General features: G+C 48.1%; 1 protein-coding gene across 2 annotated transcripts in view; it reads right to left on the reverse strand.

Annotated features, from left to right (window-relative positions):
• BCL9 (BCL9 transcription coactivator) overlaps window positions 1-18,844 on the reverse strand; it is a 61,514-nt gene extending 42,670 nt beyond the window's left edge. For both annotated transcript variants that reach the window (XM_071563673.1, XM_071563704.1), the window contains exon 1: window positions 18,660-18,844. The gene's annotated coding sequence lies outside the window, so the exon portion shown is untranslated. The remainder of the gene's footprint in view (window positions 1-18,659) is intronic.
• Between the last annotated feature and the right edge of the window lie 5,842 nt (window positions 18,845-24,686).

Consider the following 24,686-nt stretch of genomic DNA (forward strand, 5'->3'; position numbering starts at 1 on the left):
TTCCATGTCTTGTTTCCATTAAGACAATATTTCCCAGGCACTTACTTGAGTCATCCTTACAAAGCATCTCCCAAATAAAAGGGCTTATGTTCCTGGCAACATGTTCCAAAAAAACATGTCCCCAGCTCCCTGCTGCCATAAGCAAGCACAACTCCAATGATTTCAATAAAGCTGCACTTTCTGTGGCCCCCGGGCTATAACACTACAGTAAACAAAGCCAAATTCCATAAGCCAGATGCTTTAAGGTCTGAATCCAAGTCTTCAACATCTTACACATATGATCCACAAGCAGATAGCTGGACCCATACCTTCACCTGGCTGTCACCAAGCTCTTTGACCCACCAGGAGAACATGGATCCCAGGGCCTCATCGTGGAGCACAGCAATGCTGGTGGACATCACTCTGCTCCTTCAAAGTGCAGTGGTACCTCATTCCTCTGGGATCTGTGCTGTGCCTGCATTCCCAGCCTCCCTCTGCCCCCTCTGAAAAGAAACCCCCACTCCCCACTCTAATGACTCACAACGGTGAGTTTGAGAAATAAAATACTAATACCAAAACCAAATGACCTTACAATTTCAGCTGCTTCCCACTCCAGTTTCTTCACCTCCCCACCATACAGCTTGATTTCCCTTTACATTTAAAACATCCCAACAAACACAACTCACTCTAAGGAAGGGATGGCTCAAGGCTGTGGCCAGACTAGGTCTGGAATTCACTGGCACATGCTTTCAGCAGACACATGGCTCAGATAGATGACATCCTGGAGCAATAAGGATGCAATGCTGGAGAGTTGCTCAGGACTGAGTGAACACAGCAAATGAATGGTCCTTCCACATTCAGAAGTGGCCCCTGAAGAGCAGCAATAAGGGACTTCGGCTTGATAATTGTCTGGGGAATGTACTGCTCCAGTGAGTAATGTCGAAAATCCATAGGCAAAGGAAATGTTTTAAAACAGAGAAAGAAAACCTACTTAAAATCAATACCATGAATGTCTCTAAAAGGAAACACTCTGCAAAAAAAGGACACATTTGCCACATATAAATCTTTAATGATATCTTGTAGTTTTAACAAAGCATTAAAAAACCCAAACAAAAAACCAACCTCAGTTGCTGTAATACACCTGAGAGGGCAATCATCCTCACATGGCAAAATATGATTTTCACACCTGGTAAATGAAATTACTCTGCTGCATCCCAAGGCCAGGGTTAGGGGCTAAGGTGAGCTGTTAATGGAAGGTTAGAGACCACAAAACGGCTCTTCAGGGAGCACCTTTCAGATGCTCTTTTCATGTACAGCAGTGCACAGTAATCAGAAGGCACTGGCAGCACATACTAAAGTCACTGTCACTGACAGTGGTTCCAGCTGTGCAGTCACCAGTTGATAGCTCAGATTAAGATACCGGCTGGCACCGCCGTGCTCCTCTGACTCAGGAGAAGGCTCGCTCTCTTCTAAAAGCAATTCTGTATTCTTTCATCTCCCTCCTGGTATGCCTTCTGCAGCACACCAGGGTTAACCACTTGCTCTCTCCTCACAGATGAAGAGTGAAGCTACAGAGCCGAGACAACAAACTTTTCCACCACGTACAGCTAAAGCCTCTGCACCATTAAAAGAAAAGCAGGCACTGAGAATGAAGGAAAATCCTGATCACATGCCATGCTGGTAGGAACCTGATGACATTCAGAATCTGTCCTGCATCAGCACAGGAGACTGCCAATCCAGGCAGGATGGCTATGCAATTTGCCAATCACTCAGGAACAAGAGAGAAGTGAAACTGTGGGGAGCCAACAGGCCCTGGAGGTACAGATATTTGCAACAAAAAATCTGAGTGGAAGCAGCAAGAGGAAGAAGCACAGAGAAATACACTACATGATCTAGCACCAAACAAGACACATGGCTTAACGAGACGCTTTAGAATATCTGGCTCCATAAATTAGTCTGTGATTCCAAGTTCTTTAGCTCCCAGCTCCTGCTGTTTTCTGAGTATAAAGGGGATGTTTGTCACTCCCAAGATCAGACACCAGCTCGAATGCCTTTCAAGAAGTACACACGAGTATGTTCCTAGGGAAGAAAGAGCTAGAGCTAAGCCTTCAAATGAGCACAAGGAGAACCTCCTGCCCACAGACAGGAAAGTGGTAACCTCCTTCACTTCCTTTGTGGCTTTAACCTAAACCACAACTCCTCCCTTTGGGTTAGAAGTCTCTTCCACTCATTCAGATGTTTGTCAGCTTGTCTCTCTAGAATACCCATCATCCGCCGCTGCCACATAGGGAAAAAAACCCCAGCTCTCTTCTTTTTTCCTCTCTCCCACACCCCTTTTGCAGTTTCTTCCCTAAACAAGAATGGCTTCAATGCATGGTAAAACAAGTCTAAACCACAGCTCTTCAGGCACAGGCACAGAAATTAGTGATTGCAACATGAGGGGGCAGGGAGAAAGGAGACGTTGGCATACGGGCTACACCAACATTTGGGAAAGCTGGCAGTGAGGAAACACTGCTGCCAGCAGGAAGAGTGGTGCCAAAATAACTCACAGGGCTTTTCCATGAGTGTGAGCACTGCTACCCAGCCCAGGGCACAGCATTCCTTCTTCTCCCTCAGACAGCTTCAGAGCATGGACGAGGTGCTGGAAGCAAGGGGCAGAGAGGGGTGAGCACAGGGAGAGCTGTGCTGCCACTCAGAAAGCCCTCTGCAGAGGTGGTAAGGGCAGATCCCATCATCCCTAGTGTGGGCCATCAATCAGGGAGAGGTGCCGCTGTCTCTCTCCTCTTTGAAATCCCATCATCTGCTGAAGGGACTTCTAAACATGTGAGAGACAGTGGCTACCACACAAAACCCTCCTGGTCCAAAGGCTTAATCTTATCATATCCAAGTGATACTGGGGATTTCAGAGAGAGTTAATCCTTGTGAAAGATTTGAGCAGTTTATTGAGTGCAGGCATTTTTTACTACCTTACAACTGCCCATACCAGGTAGGCAGAGAGGTACTCAGGGGGAAAGATCTCCCACTGCTCTCACTGCAGCAGGGTGATGGTGTTGGGTGTTGGGTGATGCAGTGCTCCCTTGTCAGCTGCCACTCCCAGAAGAGTTCAGAACTACATAATGTGAAAGGAAATGCTTTTTATTCCTTCGAGGTTTTCAGAAATTTCAAATAATTGTTCTGTATCTGATCAGGTTAAAAAAAAAAAAAGTAGTTTTCAAAAATTATGCCTAGAAACTAAGACCAAATGAACTAAATGCAAGATTTCATTTTACCTTCTTGAAACACTACATTTTGACAGCTTCAAAACTTTTCTCCATTTTTTTTTCCAAGATGAAACACAAAACTGGAATCAACTTTTCCTGAAAATAGCAACAGTTTTGGCAAATCAGCAATTTTCTGAGAAAAATTATCCCTGGAGAAAAATCCTAACTAAACCTAGTTCTATTATTTCCTCCCAACACCACACAAGAATATGCCTCCATGGTGTAATTCAGCCCTAAGTTTCATAGCAACTCTGATTCAGACATATTGCACACACAGATATTAGAATATGCCTTTGACATCATGAATGCAATGCAATACAGTGTATATACAATATGGCCAAGCAACGCTGCTATGGAAACCTTTGCGTTGAATTCCTGTATATGGGGTATTTAAATTCTTACCCCTAATACTGCTTTAACAGAATTCTGTGTACTTTATTTCCTTGCTCAAGTCATCTCCCTCTTTCTCAGAGGACTCTCCCCCTTGGAAAAGAAGGATGTTTGTATGGGTGAAGCAGAAGGTGATGAGACCTGCACTGCACTCCTGGTGCTGCCATATACACCAGCTCCGTGAGCTACAGCAAGAGGAGTAACTGATCTGTGTCTCAGTTTCTGCAGCTGTAAAATGGAAGTAAGACGACATCCTGCTTCAGATATGGCTTGAATGTGCTTTGAAATCCTTTGTGACAGCCAGAAGATGCATGCATCCTTATTCCTATTTGTTACTTTCTGTAGGCGAGGAGTTACTGTCCTCTACAGACCTGTGCTGATGATCTCTATACTGGAGAACCAAATCAGGAAGTACAGTCGCCCACTCATGTAGCAAACAGATAAGTAATAAAGCAGCACACTTGCCAACTCCTAAGGAGGTGGTTTCTTAAAAAGTCATAGGAAGCTTTCATATTTTGATGCTGACTAATTTCAGAAAGTTCCCGTTTTGCTCTCTTGATCCTAAACTTCTTCAGAAAACATGTTTACCTGCTCTTCTGAAGTGTGTTCTGCCAGGGAAGGTCAAACTGGCTAGATAAAAGGAAACAATGCTGGAAGAGGACACTTTATCTGTCCATCTCCTCCAGTTGCACGGTGCTCCCATGACCGTAGCGGTACCTTTTGGATGTCACCCTAACAAAGAGAGGAAGCTGCAGCCGTAGTGGCCATCTGAAACTCTCACGGCTGTTTAAGGGTGCAGCTCGTCCTGGGGAGCACAGCACCACCCCCTGCAAAATCTGAGCAGAATGTGCAACCTAAAAACCACCACACAGCAGCCAAACTCACCCTGCAATCCACTGATCGCAAATGCAGATTAACTTACTTGTGTTTGTCTGATGGTGTAATTGCCAGACTGCACATTCAAATGAGTATTTGTTTAACTGTGTGATACACAGATAGAGCTTATGCACTTGAGGCCAAATTTACCCCTGTTGTAATTTCCCTAACTCCAGTAGCAATTACTCAAAGGACTAATTTGGCCCACAGTGTTTCCTAGTATATGTGATTCATCATTTCTTTCCTATAACAAAGAATAATACACTGTTTCAATCAGTGGTGATGTCCTGGCCTCCTTGAGGCTGCCGGACTCCCTGTTTAATCAGACATAAAACAAATCACTTGCAGAGGCAGAGGCGTACAAGCATGCTTTAATTACAATATTGTAACACCAATTAGAGATCTATCTAATCGAGGACTCAGTACTTCCTACTCGAGTATTACTCCCATGTTGGGATAATTACTGCTAATTAAGCTTGGAACTAATTAGGCCAAATGATCTCATTTATACCAACATAGATGACTTCTAGGAGTTCACACAAAAAAAAAAATCCAAGGGTGATTTTATCATTCCTGGACTCATCCACACTTTGCTTTCGAAATGGACTGTCCCTTCCCAATGGATAATCCCTGCTGGAACTCAAGTCCCAAATCTCAGATGATCACAATTTCCCAAGGTAGACAAATGCTCTCTGAAAGCGTTTCAGTTGGTTGTCCCAAATCACCTTCTACTCTAATCAACACAGTGGATTAACAGAGCCATGTCCTATTGTGGTTTGGTTCCTTCCAAACCTACAGGCCATGCTCACACAGTTATGGTGACAGTTCTCAGTGCACTTAGCACTACCCACACCACCAGAATTGCTGCAAAGAGTAAGGTTTGCAAAAACCAAAACAACTCTTAAACATGCAGACAGACACATGTACTTGTTGAATGATTTGCATCAATGCTGCATATAATTAGAAATGGCATTCCAACACCATTCAGTGGTGGTGGCCCAGCTGTGCTATATGTGGTGACTGAGGGCAGAGGCTGACTCCAGCTGATGGAGCTCCTTGTGAAGCCCATCTGTGCTACAAGACTCTCTGTGCTCACAGTCTGACTGTATCTAACAAAGCTGGCTTCATACTGCAGCCAGAAAAATAAAGGACAGCCCAGGAAGGTGTGTTTATATTGCAGCTTCTCCTCCTTCCCTCCAACCCCAAAATTCTTCAGCAGCTCAGCAATCTGATTCTCAGGTTGAAGAGGCACCAAGGCAACTCCCACTTAGACCTGCTCTTAGCTTCTGGACACAGTCACAAGCAGCAAGTAGGGTGTTCCCCACCTAATGGTTGAACATAGCAGGGTAAAACAAACCTTAAAACCAAAACCTTTGCATTTTTGTCTGGGTATTTTGGGGACTATGAGTTAGGTTTCCACCCAAAGATGGTTTGCACCAGTGGCATCATTTCCTCCTGTGGTATTTGCCAGTTTCAGATTCCTGGCTGAGTGAAAGATGAATGCCACCTCCCAAAATTCCTGTCCCATCTCTCAAAGTGACCAGGCATCTTTCAAATGTAAGGAAGGGCTATTATCCAAGAACTGGCTGGGAGCGCCCATCCTGGCACCCATCTGTCTGCAGTACGAACTTCACAAACCTACATTGTCTCCTGCCCCTGGGTAATCAGAGTACCTCAACACCCCTGTTTTGCCTGACATGTCTGCAGAGGCTGCAAACCAGCAGGTCTGTGCTATCAGACAGTACAGGTAAGGCAAGAAAGGTTCAGTCACACTCACTGCACATCCCTTTTTCCAACTCCTGCCTCACATTCAAGCCTTCCAGGACCCGCTTCAAGGTGTAGCATGTAGTAAAACCTGCTTTCCTTTACTTCTGGCTTTCTCTCACCAGCTGCCTTTATTACTCCTAAAGCTTCCTCCTAAACACTTCATTTTCTCACGCTTTCTTGTACTTCAGGCTGGAATCCTGAAGCTGCCGAACTCAGGAATTCACCATTGTCTCCAGGTCTTCTTCCAGCTTGCCCCTTTATCCTCACAGCAATCATTGTTCCCTGGTGAGTCACAGACACCCCCCCTTTCTCCCCTCCAAATGCCTCCTGAACAATCTTCTCTTTTCCAAAGCCTGTCAAAACTGAGCCCAGCAGGATTCCCTACACCAACCTGACCTGGTTACAATACCTCCTGGAACTGATCCTCCAGCTGTCTGTGAAATTTCTGTAGAAGTGCCACTACTTTATGCAGCACCATTAGCAGAAGACTAATAAATAATGCACAGGAATAACACAATCCCCAATAAACAATGTACTGCTTCTTCTCTTATTTTCTTAAGTGAGCAACATGGATCCTAAATCTGATCTCCCTCTCCAGCTGTTACCCAATCCTCATCTCAGCTACCAAACTCACTCCTCCCTCCTCTAGCAAGCCTGTCATTCCTTTCTTCCCAGCTGCCAGGGCCTTGGCTGCTACCTCCTCCAGCCCAAATATTAAAAGACATGAATGCAAGCATCCATACAACACAAATGCAAACATCCAGACACGTATCAGGTTGCATGTTGAAAATGCATATTTCCATACGCTGCAATAGCATATGGAAACATGTGCATGGCCCGCTGAATATCATATTTATTTGAGTATTTGCTGGAAGCCCTCTAGGAAGAGGTGAGTTGGGGGAGATCTAATGAAAACAAAATCGCTGAACCCAAAGCCTGGGCAGGACAGTGGTAGATGTATGATCAGGACAGTGTTCAGCAAAAGCACACATTGGGCCCAGGGGGCCTCTGAATGGCATCTTTAGAATTAAAAGGGAGGAATTCAGATCAGAAGTGCATCCCAATCAGGCATTAGACTCTAGTAAATAAGGTGCTTTACACTGACAGAGTGCCAGAAAACTCCTAACATCCTGCCATGGTCTGCACACAGGCGCCTCCTCAGCTGGAAGCAGAAACCAAGCAAACAAGCTCCCTATGTAAGAGAGGAGGGAAGGGAAGCAACATCCTGGTGAGGGAACATCAAGTCACAGCCACTACAGAAAGCACTATGAATGCTCTAATTTGTGACTGCAATTAGTCCTTCAGGACAGGGACAGTCTCTTTGCAGGATCTGGACAGCACACTGCACAACAGGACTCCAGCCCCATATCAGCACTTCAGCATGCAGTGTACAAATATTTACTGTCACCAGAGCCCCGCAGAGAGAGGCTGTCTCAGACGGACCTCCCCAGGGGCATCTGCAGAGATGATGGAGGTCTGAGTTAGTGACCTAAGACCCAGACCTGGGCAGCTCTCTGTGAGTCACTGTGCAGCATCTTCTTTCCAGACATGTTCCCTCAGTTATTTTTCTCACTGATTTGGGGGGGTTTACACCTTTTTTGCAGAGCAAATTCTGCACTTTTATCCAGGGTCTGCCTATGTGCAGAGGCCCAGTTGGTGGCCAGCCCTGCATGGCCCTAAATGGTCAACCCTATATGTGAAAACAAGAGGCAGAAAGTGCAAAGAAACATACATGGGCCAGAAATAATCAAACTTTCATTCTCCCAGACCACTAGCCATGGGAAAACATGCAGGGTCCCAGCAGCAAGATGGCAGGATTGTGGGGATGTTGGCCCTGTCCCCTCATATCCTGAATATCTGGACTGGTACCAGCTCCATTTCCAAAAGGAAAGCAAAGGGGCTGCTGCTTACTGCAGTCAGCTGCCAGGTTCTATCCTCAACCCTCCCAAGAGCCTCCTCAGACTCTTGTTGCATAAGGCAGGGACACATCCCCAAGTCTGAAGTTTAGAAACAAGATGCATTTATTTGTTATTATTTTCAGTTATCTGAGCGCGGTAAAGGTCAGAACACTTATCATCTGGGGCTGGTTCCTGCTCCCACTCATGTGGTTCAAAACCAATTGAATGATTTTCTGCATACTTCCCAGACAGAAAAAAAAATCCAGGGGTAATGAAACCTGATACAGGGCATTTTCTAAAGAGGATCTGTGGGAAAAAAGGATCCACCGCAGTGGGAGGAAGGGCTTGTGGACATTCCTAGGTACCTCCTCCCCAGTCCCTGTTACACACAATGAGACATGAATAAAGATGCCTTGGATGGCCACAGCTTTTTACCTAAGTTTTAGCCTAAGCTGATCTCAAGGACTGGAGTGGACAGGATCACCTACGTGATACTCCCAGAGCTGCAGTTTGGGTGACAAGACTCAGGGACATACTGCATGTCCTGTGCCCTCTGCACGGGCTGCTCCATAATCTCCAAGATTAATTTATGCAAAACATGGGAAGATGTGCTTTTTCCTTTTGCAGTGAATGACTTCATTAACCTTTCAGGAGCTTGCCAATAGTGAAGTAGAAGCAATGGGAAAATCACACTTCTGGGAAAAGGGGACTTCTGCAGTGTAGTTAACAGCACACAGCTGAGAGAAGCCAAAAACACCAGCAAAAGATGGACCCTGATTTAGGAATCTGCCTTCCCCCTCTGCTCTCCAGTCCTCTGCCTTGCTCTTGAAATATTCCTTCTGCCCCAGCTGCTGACAATGCATAGCATGACCAGAGAGACAAGGAAGTCCAGACGGGAAGGCAAACGAAGCCGAGGGTTTTAGACAGTCTGGAGAGAGACCTAGCCCAGAGGCAGAGCAGGAAGGAAAAAGCAGGTAAAACAGGTGAAGCAGGTATGGAGAGGGAGAGAAACGGCTGTGGGAAAAATGGGAAAAGGTGTACGGCACCTTGCATGGAGCATGAGGGATCTCAGCACACCAAGGAAGAGACAGAAGGGAGAAAGCAGGAACTGTCTGTTCAGGAGAGGTGAGGCTCATGACTTTAATGAACTTGGGACTGACTGATGCCTGGCGGGGCAAATGTGGTGCCACCCAGGAACAGAGCTAAACTCCCGTGGAGGCCAGAAGGTCACCATGTCCTGTCCTGTAGGACACTGGATGAATTTCAGCACGTGGCCGTCTGGGTGACCTCTTTGTGCCTTGCTGTCAGGAACACCTGAGGAGCCCTGATTTGCCTGTCTCTCCCATCAGCCTAGATGCAGCCACCTCTCCCTGCCCTGAGGAAGGATCTTCTCCATGCCACATGTCGCTATTGTGGGAATAAAACAGAGTTCATGAGGAGATATAAAAAAACTACCATCTTTCAAGTGTTGCTGCTGGACAGGATCCTTGCAGCCAAAATCCCATCTCTGAAGAGAGGCAGTTAGATACAATCCAGCCACTCTGGCTGACCTGGAAGAAACTCTGTTCACACCAGATAGTGGGATAGCCTCTTTGTGGGATCAGGTGGCTTTCTCAGGCAGATGGGAGAGGGGTTTTCCCTAATCCAGTAACACTGTTGTTCCTGTCCTGTTGCAGCAGCCACTCTCTTACCCCCCTAAGCAAAGGTCTCCCAGGAATGAGCACAGCTGTCCTGACCTGCTGGGCACTGGCTTGTGGGCTCAGTGCAACTCTCCAACAAGATGCAGAGGCCTCTCCAAACCTTTGGTGCTATTCCCCTCCTTCCTCCATCATGGCTATCCCTGGCAGACCACAGGACCCTGAACTCAGCTGGAAGTGACACAGTGGGACAGTCACCCTCCTCTCAACAACCGCAGATACCACCACACTGCCAGGCACAACACAATCCATGTTTCCAGGGCAAAGTGTCTAAAGCCATGGGGAAGTTGGGAGAATGGGAACAGGACAACGGACCAGGACCAGCAGTAAGTCACAAGGTCATGTCCAAGGAGGTAAGGTGACGTCAGGAGACAAAATTTCAGACTACAGACTTCATCAACCTTCCAGGCAGAAATAAAGTACTCAGACATTAAAGTGACAACCGTGCTGTGGCTCAGAACGAGACTTGAGGCGGCTTCATCCAAAGCCGGCGGCACACAAGTGGAGGGAGTCTCACCTTGCTGCTCAGAGGGCAGCTCCACCCCGCCTGGCCGCAGCAGGGGGCTGTCCAGCTGATCCCACGCCCTGTCCTTCTCCCTCCGGCCCTGACCAGTCAGCCCCCAGGCAGCTCCCAGGCAGCCAGGCTGCCGGGGACAATAAAAAGGGGAGAGACACATACGGGAGGAATTTGGAGGCTAAACCAGGGAGAAGCGATAGGAGTGTGCGGCGCATGAATAGTGGGGGAGGGTAGGAGATACAGGGTGAGAGAAGAAAATGACATGAACAGAAGGAAGAGAGCTGCAAATAGAAGGGGATATGGAAACAGCAGAGAGAGACAGATTGCAAGAGCGGTGGAAGTAGAGGAGACCTAGAGGGACAGAATATAATAATAACTCTTAGAATGAGAGGAAAAGCGGAAAGAGGAGAGGAGAGTGGAGAGAGGAGAAAAGGGAGAAGGGAGAGGAAAGAGAGAGAGAGGGGAGGAGGGATTTATGGTTTCCTGGAGAAGGAAGACAAATGCCTTGCATGTTTTTCTCCTTAGTTTTCAAAGGCTTTGTGGAAGCAGAGTGGAGGTTGTCATCCTTGTTTTAAGAAAGGAGGAACTAAGGTGCAAAGACTGAGAGGCAGTGAATAAGGTGGTATAGAGAAGCTTAGCTCCCTGCTGAGTCTTCCATCAGAGATACAGGTGAAGAACAGATTTTTCTTCTTCTGAGCACATCAGAAATAGTCCACTACTCAAATATAGTAGGAAGATGGCCCTCTAGAAGAATAAGAGATAACTCAGAGTAATATAAGAAAAAGAGGGGTACCTGCTCTTTTTTGCCAGCACCACCAGTGTCTCTCAAGATCTGAGTTTAGAGGTGTTCAGAGCAAATTAACATAGAATGCACCAAAACAAGCACTGTCTGAGTGCTTGCGTGGAGAATTGCCCACAGGGAGAAGATGTTGCAGTGTGGGTTCAGGTACTTGCCAACCCCACCAGCTCACAGCCAGCTGCAAGGAAAATGGAAGGGGGTGCGTGGGAGGCTGCACAACAGGGGCTCTGCTCCTGCAATGCTCAGAAACATCTTTCACTTGCAGCTTTTTTTTTTCAGGTGTCTAACATTTATGCAGTTGAATTTGTACCACCTTTATTTTGTTTCAAATGTCACTATGGAAAACAGGCTCTTTGTGCATACAAACAAACACCAAGCCCCCAGTGACACACATACACCCAAGCCAAACATAGTTTATAAGAACCTTGAATAAACCAAATACTTGGTGCCTGCTCAACCTCCCGCATACACCTGGGCAAACAGAGCTTCCCAGTTACTCACTGCACACAGGAACCCGAAGGATCCAGTATTTTCCAATCGCAGACAACACTACTTTATGGCTTACTAGCACAGAAATTGTCTCGGATTCCCTCATCAATGAGTGACGAAGGTCGTCTCTGCTGTAAACTGATGTTAATGGCAGGTTGTGTACCTTGTTTGTTTATTGCCAAGGAGGAATGTTTGTCGTGGCTGTCAAGTTCATAAAAATATTTCCATTACTTCAGACAGCTTGGCATTTTTACATGCAGCTGAAAGAGTGGGTGAATGTACAGATGAAAAATTGAAGAAACATTATCGAGGGAGGAAAAAGAGTATTTCCTAGCACCACTGAGATGGCTTAGAAAGGCCAGGGAGGTCAGAGACATTTTGAATAAAATGCATTTTTCCCCGCCAGGGGTTTCTGAAGAGCTGGCAATAATTAAGCATTACAACACCTTTCTGTAGTAGATAACTCAGCTGAGGCCATCTGAGGTTAAAGGACTTGCCCATGATCACACAAAGCAAATCAGTGGCAGAGAGGAGAATTAAACCCAACAGGCTTAGCTTCCATGACCCAGGTCCTGCACACCTGGCTGATGTCCAGACCACAGGACAGGAGCTGCACCAGCTGTGGACCTGACTGTCAAGCACAGGATTTCCAAGACAGTCTAGCAATTGGGCACAGAGCTGAGCGACAGGCACCCACCCGAACTTCAGACGGTAATTGTGAAAACAAGTGACAGAAGGCTGGGAAGCAGTGCCTAGTTACCAACCATGGTGCCAAGTGGATTAAATATACATCGATAGATTCAATTACAAAGAGCAGCATGCAAAATGGAAGTGATTGCAGTCAAGGACCCAGAATGGCAAGAAATAACCCCAAAATAAAAATAAAATCATTATCTTCAGTAAAGAAGAAATCTGTGCTTCCAGAGCTCCTGGAGATGGTTCAGCCTTCAGTCTCCAGGGAGACTGTCCCAGGCCACCCCAGGCTGCAAGTGTGCAGTGACACCCAAGCCCAAGGGCTAGTGAGAAGCCTGCAGGACTCAGGTTTAGTGGGCTGAGAGATCCATATCACCTAATGCTGAGCAGTCCTTTGTTATCATTGTCACCAGAGAAGCTGGAGAGTGAAGTGGCAGAGAAAGTGAGCTGTTCTCCCGTGTGTCCCCCCAGCTGCCAGTGCCTCACTAGGGCAGGGCTGAGACACATCTGCTGACTGAGGAGGAGGAAACCTGTTTCACACTTCAGGGGTTCGCACTGCCCTGGGCTGGAATATCCAAAGACACTCTTCTCAGTGTTGATATTTATCCCTGCATCCACCTGTGCCCAAATGCACATTCTGCTTTGGGGGGCCCTGAAAGTACTGCATTTGGCAGAAGGTAAGGCAGGTCCTGGCACCACTGACCAACTCAATGGTTCAACTCCTTGTCTGTGGGGGGAACAGAAGTTCACCTCTTAGCTCTCCTTCTTTGCCCACGGATTTCCCCATGATTTCAAAGAGTTACAGAATTTTCAATGCAACCCCCCTAACCAACTCCATCCTGACCTTATTACAATACACGCACTACCACGATCACTAGTAATGATTTAATTTCCTCCTTCTTGGAGCAAAAATAAAAGGATAATCATTCAGCACTCCATACACAGAGCTGCCACCTGAAAAATGCAGGTCAACACAGTCAAATGGAAAGGCAAGTACAATCTCAGGCCATTTTTTGTACCTGGAGAACTAGACCAGCAGTATTTTGCATGCAAGATTACAGGTCTGTGTGTTAGTTGCATTTTCACATTCCATTACTGCAATTGCACACAGCCAGTTACGTGCCTTAGCAGCAGCTTACAAAAGCAATTGCTGCTAAACATACAAAATCCAGCCCCAGATGCACACGCACAAGACTAAATACTGGTCCTTATTTTTCTGCCACAGAAAAGACATGTATTTGCTCACTGTGCCTGCTTCCTGTGCAAACACCACACCAGCATATTCCCTTGCACTTACATTTGTATGTTGATCCACATATCCATTCAAGCTCTGCAATAACTTAAAATGTATACAGCATTTTGCAATTAGAAGCATCCAAAAAATGCAAAAAAGGCCACAGTTTTTGCATAAAAAAATTCTCCCAGCAAGCAACTGTAACCACCTCTCCAGCCAGAATGTACTGCCTATTTAAGGCTCCAGAGAAACACAGTGCTTACTCTTTAAGACAGTAAGAGATGAATACTTTTTTTCATTTAAACTATAGGGAGTTTTACCTAGATAGACTGCAATTTCCTGAGCTCGAATCTGGCAAAGTGCCCAGGGCTAAGACCACTCCCCCTTCTTCTTTTGGCAAAAATTACCATGGCGTCTTTAGTAGTCAGAAGAAGCTTTTAGGGTCTTGTTTTCACAAAAGATGCTGAGAAAACCCAGTTGTAAGCAAGGCCAAGTACTGCAGAACTTCTAAGAACTAGACTGACGGGCGATGTCTGAAGTGTACTATCCCCAAATACCCCACCAAGGGATGGTTCAGTTCTGAGTCACAGGGAAGTGGACTGAATCACAAACAGCCATTCCTGCAAACTGGTCTCGCACCACCCCCTCCTCTCTACTCCCAGTTTACAATCCAAGCAGTGACCAGGTTGAGGTTAGCTTGGGAAAGCTGATGAGATCACAGTCTGGGGAGATACAGCCCCAGACAGCCTCAAGTTTTTGTTAACTGGCTCCTTGTTTTGCGTGGAGACACGGACAGCAGTTGTTACACCAGGTTTACCATATGTTTATAATATGGTTGTTATGCGAATACATGTACAGCCCATGTCACTGGCAAGTTGCACTGTTTTCTGCTGGAAGGACAAAACAGAATCCACTGTCCAACAGAGCACCGAGTGTGCACATACTTCTAGCAACATTTATCGTAGCGTGAGTTACGCTCGGTGCAAACCCACACGCTTTGTTTGTGGGGCGGTGTGCGAGCCCGCAGTGTCTGCACAGAAGCACAGACGTACACAACCCATCCCATGTGCTGCTCCTTCCCAGGGAGCTGGGCAGGCATTACCCCCACTGCAGATTTCAGCAGGAAGATCAAGCTGAGCTTTAAAGCAATTTGCCTAAGGCCATCAAATCAGCATCAGGATCTCAAGTTTTGTGAGACCTCCACGGCCGAGATGGACATTTCTCAAACGGGACAAGTGAAGGATAAAGCAGGGTCAACCTTAACTCAGCTAGATGCATAACTCCGCATCACCCAGCAAAAATACTTGCTTCCCTATGTGACCCAAAATGGTGTTTCAGGGCAGTGAGTTTGCTTATAGGACACAGGAATAATGTGTTAGCATGTGTGACACTGCTGTCAGAACTACACCCTTAGGTGCAGGGCAGGGAGCACTGGTGGTGCTCACATCTCCAGAGGGTAGGAGCAATGCCAGTGGCTAGAGTGGCTCTGCCACACAGAAGCAGTACTGAAAAACTGCTGAGGAAAAATCCTCTTGCCTGGCAACCCCCTACAAAATTCAGGCTGAAGGAGTGAAATACGTTTTGTTTACTGCCAGTCCCACCAACTCCTGTGCTGCCACTGAAGACCTCAGAGGTGAGGGCAGCTGACTGGAGCAACACACCACCAGTTCAAAGGAAAACTGATTCACCCATTTAGTCTCTTTCTAGACAACAGCAAACAGCATGAGAAATGGCCAACTCCCCTCCCTGCCTCCACCCCCCAGCCCTGACACGTTGCCATTTTCTGTCCCCATCTCCATGCAGCCAGTCACATCCCGTGCCATAGTTGAGAAGTGGCGTGCAGAGTTTAATTGTGCACACGTTCTCCAGGGAAGGGCGGCATGGGATGTCCACAAAGGAGTGGAGGCAGGAGGCCAAGGCTGGTTATTGGCCTCAAGTCATACTTGCTGATTGGCACGTTGAGGATTTTAAAGTGCATAGCTGATCAGATCAGCAGCTTGTCCTAGAAGGAGAAAAGTGACATAAAATATGCACAAGCCTTCCTTCTGTCCTGACAGCAGGTTGAGTTTTCAGATGATGTGGAAACAGCAGCCTGCTCTCCTCCCCCCAACATGGTCTCCTCTCATGCCTTTGCTGCAGCACTACCATCTCGTTCCCTGACTCCAGAGACTCTGCTCCCTCCCCAGCCTTCATGCCGAGTCTCAGGCTCTGGCCAAGGGGCTCCATGCCACTGTTTTTATGCCCACTCAGCCCTTGGCCTTTCTTCTCAGCATGCCAAGCAGGGGCTCATTAGTGTTCCCTGTTGTTAAGCTTTTGTGGCTCAAGCCCATCCAGTGCCAAGTTGGAACAGAAAGGCCATCAAATCCCCATGCATGGGAGTGCAAAACTTCCCCACACTGCCAGCCCAGCTGGAATTCAAACAGGTGATCCTGGAGAGGAAATGTGGAGAATGCACACGTGTGATCTGTGTGTGTGGGAGCAGCATGTGAGCTCTGTCTGCAACGAGCTGGTGCTGCTTCAGCTTCTTCTCCAAGACAGCAACTTGGAGTACATTTGACCCGGGATGCGTCCTCTGCGTGTGAATGTGCATAACATTTTTATGGCATCACTTGTGCATGCAATGCCTGTGGTATGTGCCTTCTCTGTCATGGGAATGCTGCCGTGAATGGGAAAGCTAAAACATGGCACACACTGGTTTCAAGCCTTAGCCACCTCACGTTGCGATTTGCGCTATCGCAAAGTTGGCTGCCAAACACTACCACTACCAGGCTGATAGAATAAACTATTCTGTAAACTGAGGAAAACACAAGAGTTGGGCTGTGTCTGTGCAGGAGCCACGCTTACAACATGTGCACATTGCCCCTCAGGAGGAAGGATGTGCTACACAGGCAGGTGTGTTTGCACAAACTTGCTCTTTCCATGCGTGTGGAGGTGCTGGGTGGATGGAAGTGTTCTTGATGAAGCTTTTTTCCATCCCCACACTTATTTTCACAAGGGATAGATATTTTCTCCTTGCTATTGCCAGATTCCAATGAAATGAACAGAAATTTACAAAGACATTTTAACAGAAGGCCTCTTTACCAGACAAACTACCTATGGAAAAGTCAAACCACATGTTCTCTTCCCATCTCCTCAGCTGGAATCCTTGTCTGAGTTACATACACCTCTGGAGCTGCCTACAAAAATCTCTTTCCCCCACCAAATGCCCCAAACTCTGCCAAGTCAGAAAACTCAACCTCTGCGTTCTTCCATGTTGAAAAGTCCTGCTACATCACATTCAGTTGAGCTATCACACTCAGCCTTGCTTACGTCCTGATTCAGTTCAAAATTCCCCCTCTTTTAAAAGTCCTCCAAGGAGAGAGTCCAAGGTCTTCCTTAGACATCCTTCCTCCCCACTCCCCATCTGTCTACATCCCCTCTCCACAGGTTTTCCAGCCATCCTCAGAACCGTAGGTGCTGGAGCCACCTCCTTTTCCTCTCCAGGTCCAGCTGCCTGGAACAGGCATTTTTCCTTCCTACCTCATTGCCTGACAAGTCTCCTTTCAAACATGATCTGATACTTCTCCCCCTTCTGTGACGATAAACCTCAGAGTCTCTCTCCCTGCTTCTCACATACCTCCATCACTGGACTCTCTGACTGTAAAGCATGCAGGATAAAGGTATCATGGAAAACGTTACAGCAAATCATGGGGCTTCGCTTTGATTCTTTCTCTGCTTATTTATTTATTTTTTGAAGGGAGGTAACAAGTCAGAGAGAAGCTGGCTGAGATTTCTGCTGTACATTTTTTTGCAGCAGCAGCAAGATCCTCCATCTTCCTTGCTGGATTGAATAGGGTCTCAGGACAATTTAGACTCCCTCCTCCCATCTCCCATTTCTGCTCATATTCTTCAACACATGATGCTCTCCTCCCAGCCTTGACTGGGAAAGCACATATCCTCACTCTCTCCCCCTCTTTCGGCTCCTGCCTGGCATAGGTTGTGTCAGGACATTAGGATGACGAACATTTGTGCAGCTCAGATTCTTGTAGGTTATTTTTTAACAAAACAACTAGAATCAATGAAACCTCAATGATGGCACACGACAAACTTAAAAGACCTCGTGAGGATACACCTAGTATTTCAGGCGGCTTTCTGTGCCTCATGCCAAAAGGAAAAAAATATCCCCCCCAAATTTTAACCAAAACCAGTGCCGATGCCGTGATGAGCCCGGGAGTGAGGATCAGCGTTTTTCCCCTCTCTGCCTTTTATTTCCTTTTTTTTTTTTCGCTCTTGCACATTATCACCTAACCAACAGCAGGTTAACAGCTACAAAACCTCCGGCAAGCGAGCAAGCAAAGCATTGCTGCTCTCACGCCGAGCTCGATATTTACTTGCCGATAAATGGCAACTGTAAATACATCTCGTCTAATCTCCCGACATCCCGGAGGGAGGAAAAAAAAACACATTCCCATCCCCGCGGCGCTCTGCCCGGCTCCGGAGGGAGCGGGATGGAGCGCTGACAAAAGACCTCGGCTTTTCCACCCTTCCCGCGGGGCTTCCCCCCACACCCCATCCCCATTCCCAAAAGCCGGCGGGACAGGAGCCAACAGGTGGAGAAGGAGGCGCTTTTTGTGCCTTCCGCGCTCAGCGCCGGCATCGCCCCGCGGTGGGGAGGCTGAGTCGGCGGTGGAAACTGAGTCGGGGAAGGAAACTGAGGCACGGCAGCCGCAAAACTTTGGGCGGCCGAGCAGGAGGGAGCCGGGAAGCGATGCGGGGCCGGGCAGCGATGCCCCGAGGCAGGGCAGCGATGCGTGGCCAGGCAGCGATGCGGGGCCGGGCAGCGATGCGGAGCTGGGCAGGGATGCAGGGCCAGGCGGGGATGCAGGGCCGGGCAGCGATGCGGGGTCGGGCAGGGACGCAGGGCTGGGCACGGATGCGGGGCTGCCCGCGGCACACGCAGCATCCCGCCCGCGCCACCGCACACAGTGCCCGCACCGCGGGAGCGGCGGCGGGCGGGGAGCGCCCCGGGGGAGCGGCGGCGGCGGCAGCCCCGTCCCCTCGGGCCGCGGGCCGGCGCTTACCTGGCTCAGGCGGCCATGGCGGGGAGCGGGCGGGCGCTACGGCAGCACCGGGAAAACTCACGGGGAAGCCGTGCCGGGCCTTTTGTCTGCGCGGGGCGGCGGGGCGGCGGGGCCGCCTCCCCCCGCGGGCGCCGCGGCGCTTGGTACGGCCCAGGCATTCATGCCAAGCGGCTTTCACACATGGAGGCTTGTCTCCAGCGGCTGCTGACAAGCCACAAACAAGGCGGCCCCCTCCCTCCTCCTCCTCCCGCCTCCCGCCTCCCTCCTCCTCCGCCGGCCTCCTCCATGCGAACTCCAACTCCGGTGACAGCGCGGGGCAGGGAGAAGGGCGCCCGCGAACGCGGCAGGCGCCGCTTTGCCCCTCGCCGGGATGCACCGAGGGGTTCCAGTCTCATTCCAGCAGGGAAGGGAGCGCCAGACCCGCCACGGAAAGAGCGCGGTCCCGCCGCGTCCCACCCTGGGCAGCGCCGCCACGAACCATGGCTCCCGGCGCTGCGGCTCCTCCGGGATGCGCCAGCCGGGAATTCGCCCCATTTACCCCCCGCTCCAAGGTCGTGCAGATAAACCGAGCGGTGCGGACCCACTGCCAAGGGCCTCGGGGACAACCTCACCCTGCGGCGGCAAGGAATCACAAAGAAAAAACAAGCCCTCACAAAAATTTTTGCAGCTCTCCCCACTGCTGTAAAAAGCAGGAGAGCCCAGTTCTCCAGTGGGAAAGTCATGGTGTCTCATGGTATGGCCAAGACACCCAAAAAGAGTCTTGCCCAACAGCAGGTTCATGTTGGGGCCAGGCTTGCAGAGGTTTGAGCTAAGTTTTTTCAGTGACTTCAATGTCCCAGGCTCGCAGAGACTTAAGTTTTTTCACTGACTGCAATGTCCCAGGCTTGTAGAGATTTGAGCTGTTATTTCACTGACTTCAATGTCCCAGGCTTGTAGAGATTTGAGCTAAGTTTTTTCAGTGATTTCAATGCCCCAGACTCACAGAGATGCAAGCAAATTTTTTTCTGTGACTTCACCCCGAAGGGTTCCTTGGCCATGCAGGTTTGCACGGCGTCTATCCAGCAAAATCTAAACCAAAACACAGCCCACGTGAATCATTAAACTCTGCTGCCTTATGTAGGGATTCAGCAGGGTTCAGCCAGCCCAGAAAGCAAACCACATGACCGACTGTCATAGGTTTCGTAACAAAACCACAAAGCTCAATCTCAAAAAACACATCCCTGTCCAGGGACAACAAAAGTTTTTTTCTCTGAGTCTCAGCCGAAAAGGTTTGCGGAGTCCAGAAGAGTGTTGCACAACCATCAGCTGATTTCATTTAATAAAAGTAATTACAATAACCGTAATAATCACCTCCTGGATAGTTTTTGTTGTTCAGTGGTCCCAAAGACATTTTACTAACCTAGGCAAGTATTTTTATCTCAATTTATCAAGTGCTAAAACAGATTGAAGCAGACGAAGTGACCTACTCAAGGTCATATTCTGAACCTGTGGCAGAAGGGAGAATGTACATTTTTGGATTCAAGTGCTCAACAGAAAAGCCACTTCCCAAAAATAGAGTTACTACAATCCCCCCAAAACTTAAAAGTCTTATACAAGCCACATTTTTGCTGTAAGAAATCTTAGCCAAGTCTTGTTTGTAGCATGGATACTATGACAGATGCAAATGAGGTCCTTCCCAGGAAAGAAAAATAGAGGTCGAGTGGTGAAGGGAGACTGAAATCAAGATTGACTGGGGAGAAAGGAGAAGTGGAAGAGCAAAGCCAGAAGAGAAGGCTGGAAAATCAGGGACACACCTACAAATTTCCCAGCTGGAAGAGCAAGGTAGCACCAAGAGATCTGGGTGAAAGGTCTGAGGGCAATGTGGAGAATATAAAAAGGTGGAATAACATAAAGTCTAGAATTTTTAACAGGCAGGAAAACCAAATCCAGCCCTTTGTGCCATTTAGGTACTTGGGATTTGGCAGACCACACTCTCACCAAAGCTTTGGCCATGGTGTCAGTGAGCCCCACTGAGCAGGCTGTTTTGGCAAGTGCTGGGAGCTGGCACTGCAGGTCCTCAAAAGAAGATGACTGCCACACTCAGCCTGTTGAAAGCAAAGCCAGATTATGTGCAGAGTGGTCATCATGTCCAGCTTCATCTCCCACAGCCTCTCCAGCAGAATGCAGGGCTACAGCCATGCCCACAGGTGCCCAGGGTTCTGCAGAAAGGCTCTGACACATCTCCTGAGTCTGTTTCTGATTTGTATTGTCACAAGGTGAATCCTGATCATTTCAAGGATCAACATTCCGTTAATGGGGTAAAACAACTTAAGCTAAACTTACCTCCTCTGGGGACTGCTGTACCAAATGGATAGCCTTTCTTCTCTGCTCTAAGTCTCATCTTTTGGGATGCCTTTCAACCTTGATGAAGATGACTTTGTCTTCTTTTCCAGTCCCTGGGCTTCCTAATGCCTAATCATCTCTGAGTGAGGCCATATCTTCTTGCAACTGCTGAGAGCTGCTGCACTTAGCAGGGTGGATTTTCCCTCTTCCTTCATTTCCATAATGTTTCCCTACTGTTTACTTTCCCATTGCTCTCCTCATGGCCCCAATTCAGGACAGCATGTAAGCACATGTTTAATCTCATTGATCTCATGGCACTTCACATATGAGGGAAACATGGGTCCCTTTGCCCAGCTCCTGTTTATGAACTTTATGTTAAAGAGACATGAGGCGAAAGTCAGAAGTGGTCACTAAGAGTGGACTGAAGCATGGGCTTCCCCCCCCTCTTTGCAGAAACCCCAAACAGCCAGGCCTGGCGATTCCAGCAGATGCTTCCTCTTCTGTGTGTGTGTGTGTGTGCCCAGGGAAGTCACAACTATTTTAAGAAAATCATAATGCCTTTGGCAGAAGAGGTGAGCATGCCCTCTCTCCAAAACAACCGACACCTTGGGAACTAGAGCACATCCATGGGAGATGCAGACATGAAAGTTCTGAGGGAGAGGAGGCAACACAGGTTGGGTCTTCCATATATCTTCCATGGTTGCTTTAACCCCTTTGGACACTGCACCTTAAAAAGAAGTGTCATCCTCTCTGGGAGCTTGCACAGAGCCCATCCTGGAGTTATGCTCCCCTAGGCAAGGAGGCATTTCATGTCTGGCTTCTCCTGCTGCTGTCATTGTGCTTAACCTTGTCAAGAGGTAGGTGTGGAGCAGAGCTACTGAAGCTGTGGGACCTCATTATCAAATCTGGTGTGCTTGAGCAATCTGGGCACCCCCAGTGCAAGATACAAGCTGAACAAGGATGTGCAGGATCATTTTTGCCCTCATGTGTCTAAAATTCACCTGTGTGCTGCTGTAGGAGACCAGGAACTTACTTTTATTTGGCTCATTGTCTCTCAAGGAAGAACTGCAATGCCCCTTTCTTGCATTTCTACTAGTTTAGATTATATGGTGAGGGCTTTGGAGGGACAGCAGGGAAAATAACATCGTTTCACTATGTGCCTGTATAAGGTCTTAAATAATAGGACCCTGACCTCAGTTATGTATAGGTGACTGCTGTAAAATAAGTAGCATGGCATAGGACAACCTAGTCTCCATACGTCTGAATATACTTAAGTTTCCTTTCCTGCTGCAGTGAAGCTGTTCCCTGCTCTACAAATACATCATGAATGTGCAAAAATCTCCTATGTCTGTCCTGTTTCCCAAGTAGGAATATGTATAGCTGCACCATATAGATGTTCTGCACGTGCAGGGTAGACCAGACACCTTCAGAGCACACTGGGCAAACTGTACATATGCAAATCATCTGCACAGCATATGCACAGCAGGTCTGACAATTTTTGGATTCATTAGACATTGTGCATGAATGCTATACAGTTCACCTCCCCAGTGTGCAGTCAACCTATCCTGATTTCTGGATGTTCAGCAGCCCAACTATCTGAAAGGCCTGATGGGCATGTGGAAATTCTGGATAAGCGTATGTGGTATTGAGATTTCATCCCAACAAAATTCCAAAGTGGAGAAAGACAAGATGTCCAAGAAAATAGGCACACGTGGAAGCTCATGATGCTGGAAAAGAAGGGGTGGTTCGTCTGCACCTGGGCAGCAGCAACCCATAGATCTTCTGATCTGTGTTGCTCTGTCTTGCCCAGTGCTTATTCTTCTCAGCTGAGTGCCCAGGCTGTTCCAAAAACTTCAGTTTTGTGTCTGCTCTGCTGCTCTGAACTTCCACGGCTCTCTCTGGTTGCTTGTACACACACATCCTGTCTCATAATGTGCAAACGGGTTGTGTTTGCTGCCTATTCCTCATCCCTTGGAGTAAATGTTCTGGAAGGCTGTGCTTGGGCACATTTTGCAGCACTCTGGAGAATCTTTTGCTCAACCCCAGTAGTATTTCCCATTGTCAATACAACCCATCTAATTTCATTGCTATAGATGTTTCATTTCCCGGTCAGACCTCAGACAAAATATTCTCAAGAAAATTGCAGGAATCCCATTATTGCCAATTTTCAAGCCATCTGTTACTTTTCTTGAAGTCCCTTGTCTTAGATTCATGGGCTTACACAAGATTCTCAGCCTTCACTGAATAAAGAAAACTAACTTTTCTAGCTCATGAAAGGCTCTGACACTGGAATAGCAGAAAAGGACCCTGAAGTGGTTGTGTGTGTGTTTTGGAGGCGGATTTTTGAGCTGATGCCCTGATTTTCAGGTCCTGGCTCTCAGCATTGCTCTCTGGGAGTGACAGTGCACCGTTCCGCTGGGTTTAGCCCGTTCTGCTGGAGGCAGAGAATGCGCCGGGGAGTGTGGTAAGACAAGGAGAAGGGTGGCTCTGGAACGGTGCACCAGAGGTATCCTGAAGCGTCCTGAGCCGGAGGGGGCTGTTCCCTGGCAGTCGCATTGTTTTCCGGTGGTGTCATGCCGTGAGGTGGTGCCGGCTGTGGTTGTAACCAGCAGGCGGAGCTGGGCTGGATAAACAAGCGAGAGCTATTCATAGCCATGAGGAGGGCAGAGCTCTCCTCTCCTAGCAACACAGCCAGGAGAAGAGCAGGAGAGCTCTGCCCAACTGGTGGAGAAATGTGTGCGCGAAATGTTGGTGTTTCTCCCTACCCGAGCAGTTGTCACTCCGTCGTTGTGTGATGCCTGCAGACCTCTCACCTGCCACGCTCACTCGCCCCAAAAGCTGTGTTTGGGCTCAGTGATGTGCTCGTGTAGGTAGTGGAAAGGTCTGTTTCCTGGGGTTTGATCAGTGAAAATGTCCTTAAAACGACCAAGAGATGAGAGGTGAAAGGTGGGGTGGAAATCTGTGCCGTTGGCTGTGGCGGCCGGGAGTTCCTGGCAAGGGTTTGAGCAGGGACATCTCCTGCCCTGCTGCCTGTCCCAGGGTGGGTGCCAGACTATCCTTGGTCCGGTGTACCCACAACGAGGTGAAAGGGCTCCTGCATCGTGCCATTCCTCTGTTCACTTCTTATCCAAAGGCCACTTACATCAATACCTGCATGCAGGGCCTGATTTATACTTTTGGAGAGGTGGAGTGAGTCTGATGGGACCCTGGCACAAGTTGCCCAGAGAAGCTGTGGGTGCCCCATCCTTGGAAGTGTTCAAGGCCAGGTTGGATGGGGCTTGGAGCAACCTGGTCTAGTGGATGGTGTCCCTGCCCATGGCAGGAGGATTTGGAACTAGAGGATGTGGAACTAGAGGATCTTTAAGGTCCCTTACAACTCAAAATGTTCTAAGATTCCATGACTTTTAAATTCTAGGGCATAGCTCTGGAAGCTTTGGGTGCAGGGATGTGATAAAGCCCAGGGCAGAGGGATAACACCAGGTAAATGTGCAGGGACATTTTGCAAAGGAAGCAAGCACACCCAGCCATTTGAAAAATTAAGCATGTAGTAGCAAGGTACTGACAAGTGTTCCACACACCTGTAACACTGCCAGTAAATCAGGCAAAAGCATTTGTCAGCTTGTCATTAGGAGAGTAATGAGGTAAGTACAACAGAATTTAGGACAAGCAATGAAGCCAGCATCCCTCTGCAATAGATATCACCAA

This window comes from Pithys albifrons, chromosome 1 (genome assembly GCF_047495875.1).
Source record: "Pithys albifrons albifrons isolate INPA30051 chromosome 1, PitAlb_v1, whole genome shotgun sequence".
NCBI classification, from domain to species: domain Eukaryota; kingdom Metazoa; phylum Chordata; class Aves; order Passeriformes; family Thamnophilidae; genus Pithys; species Pithys albifrons.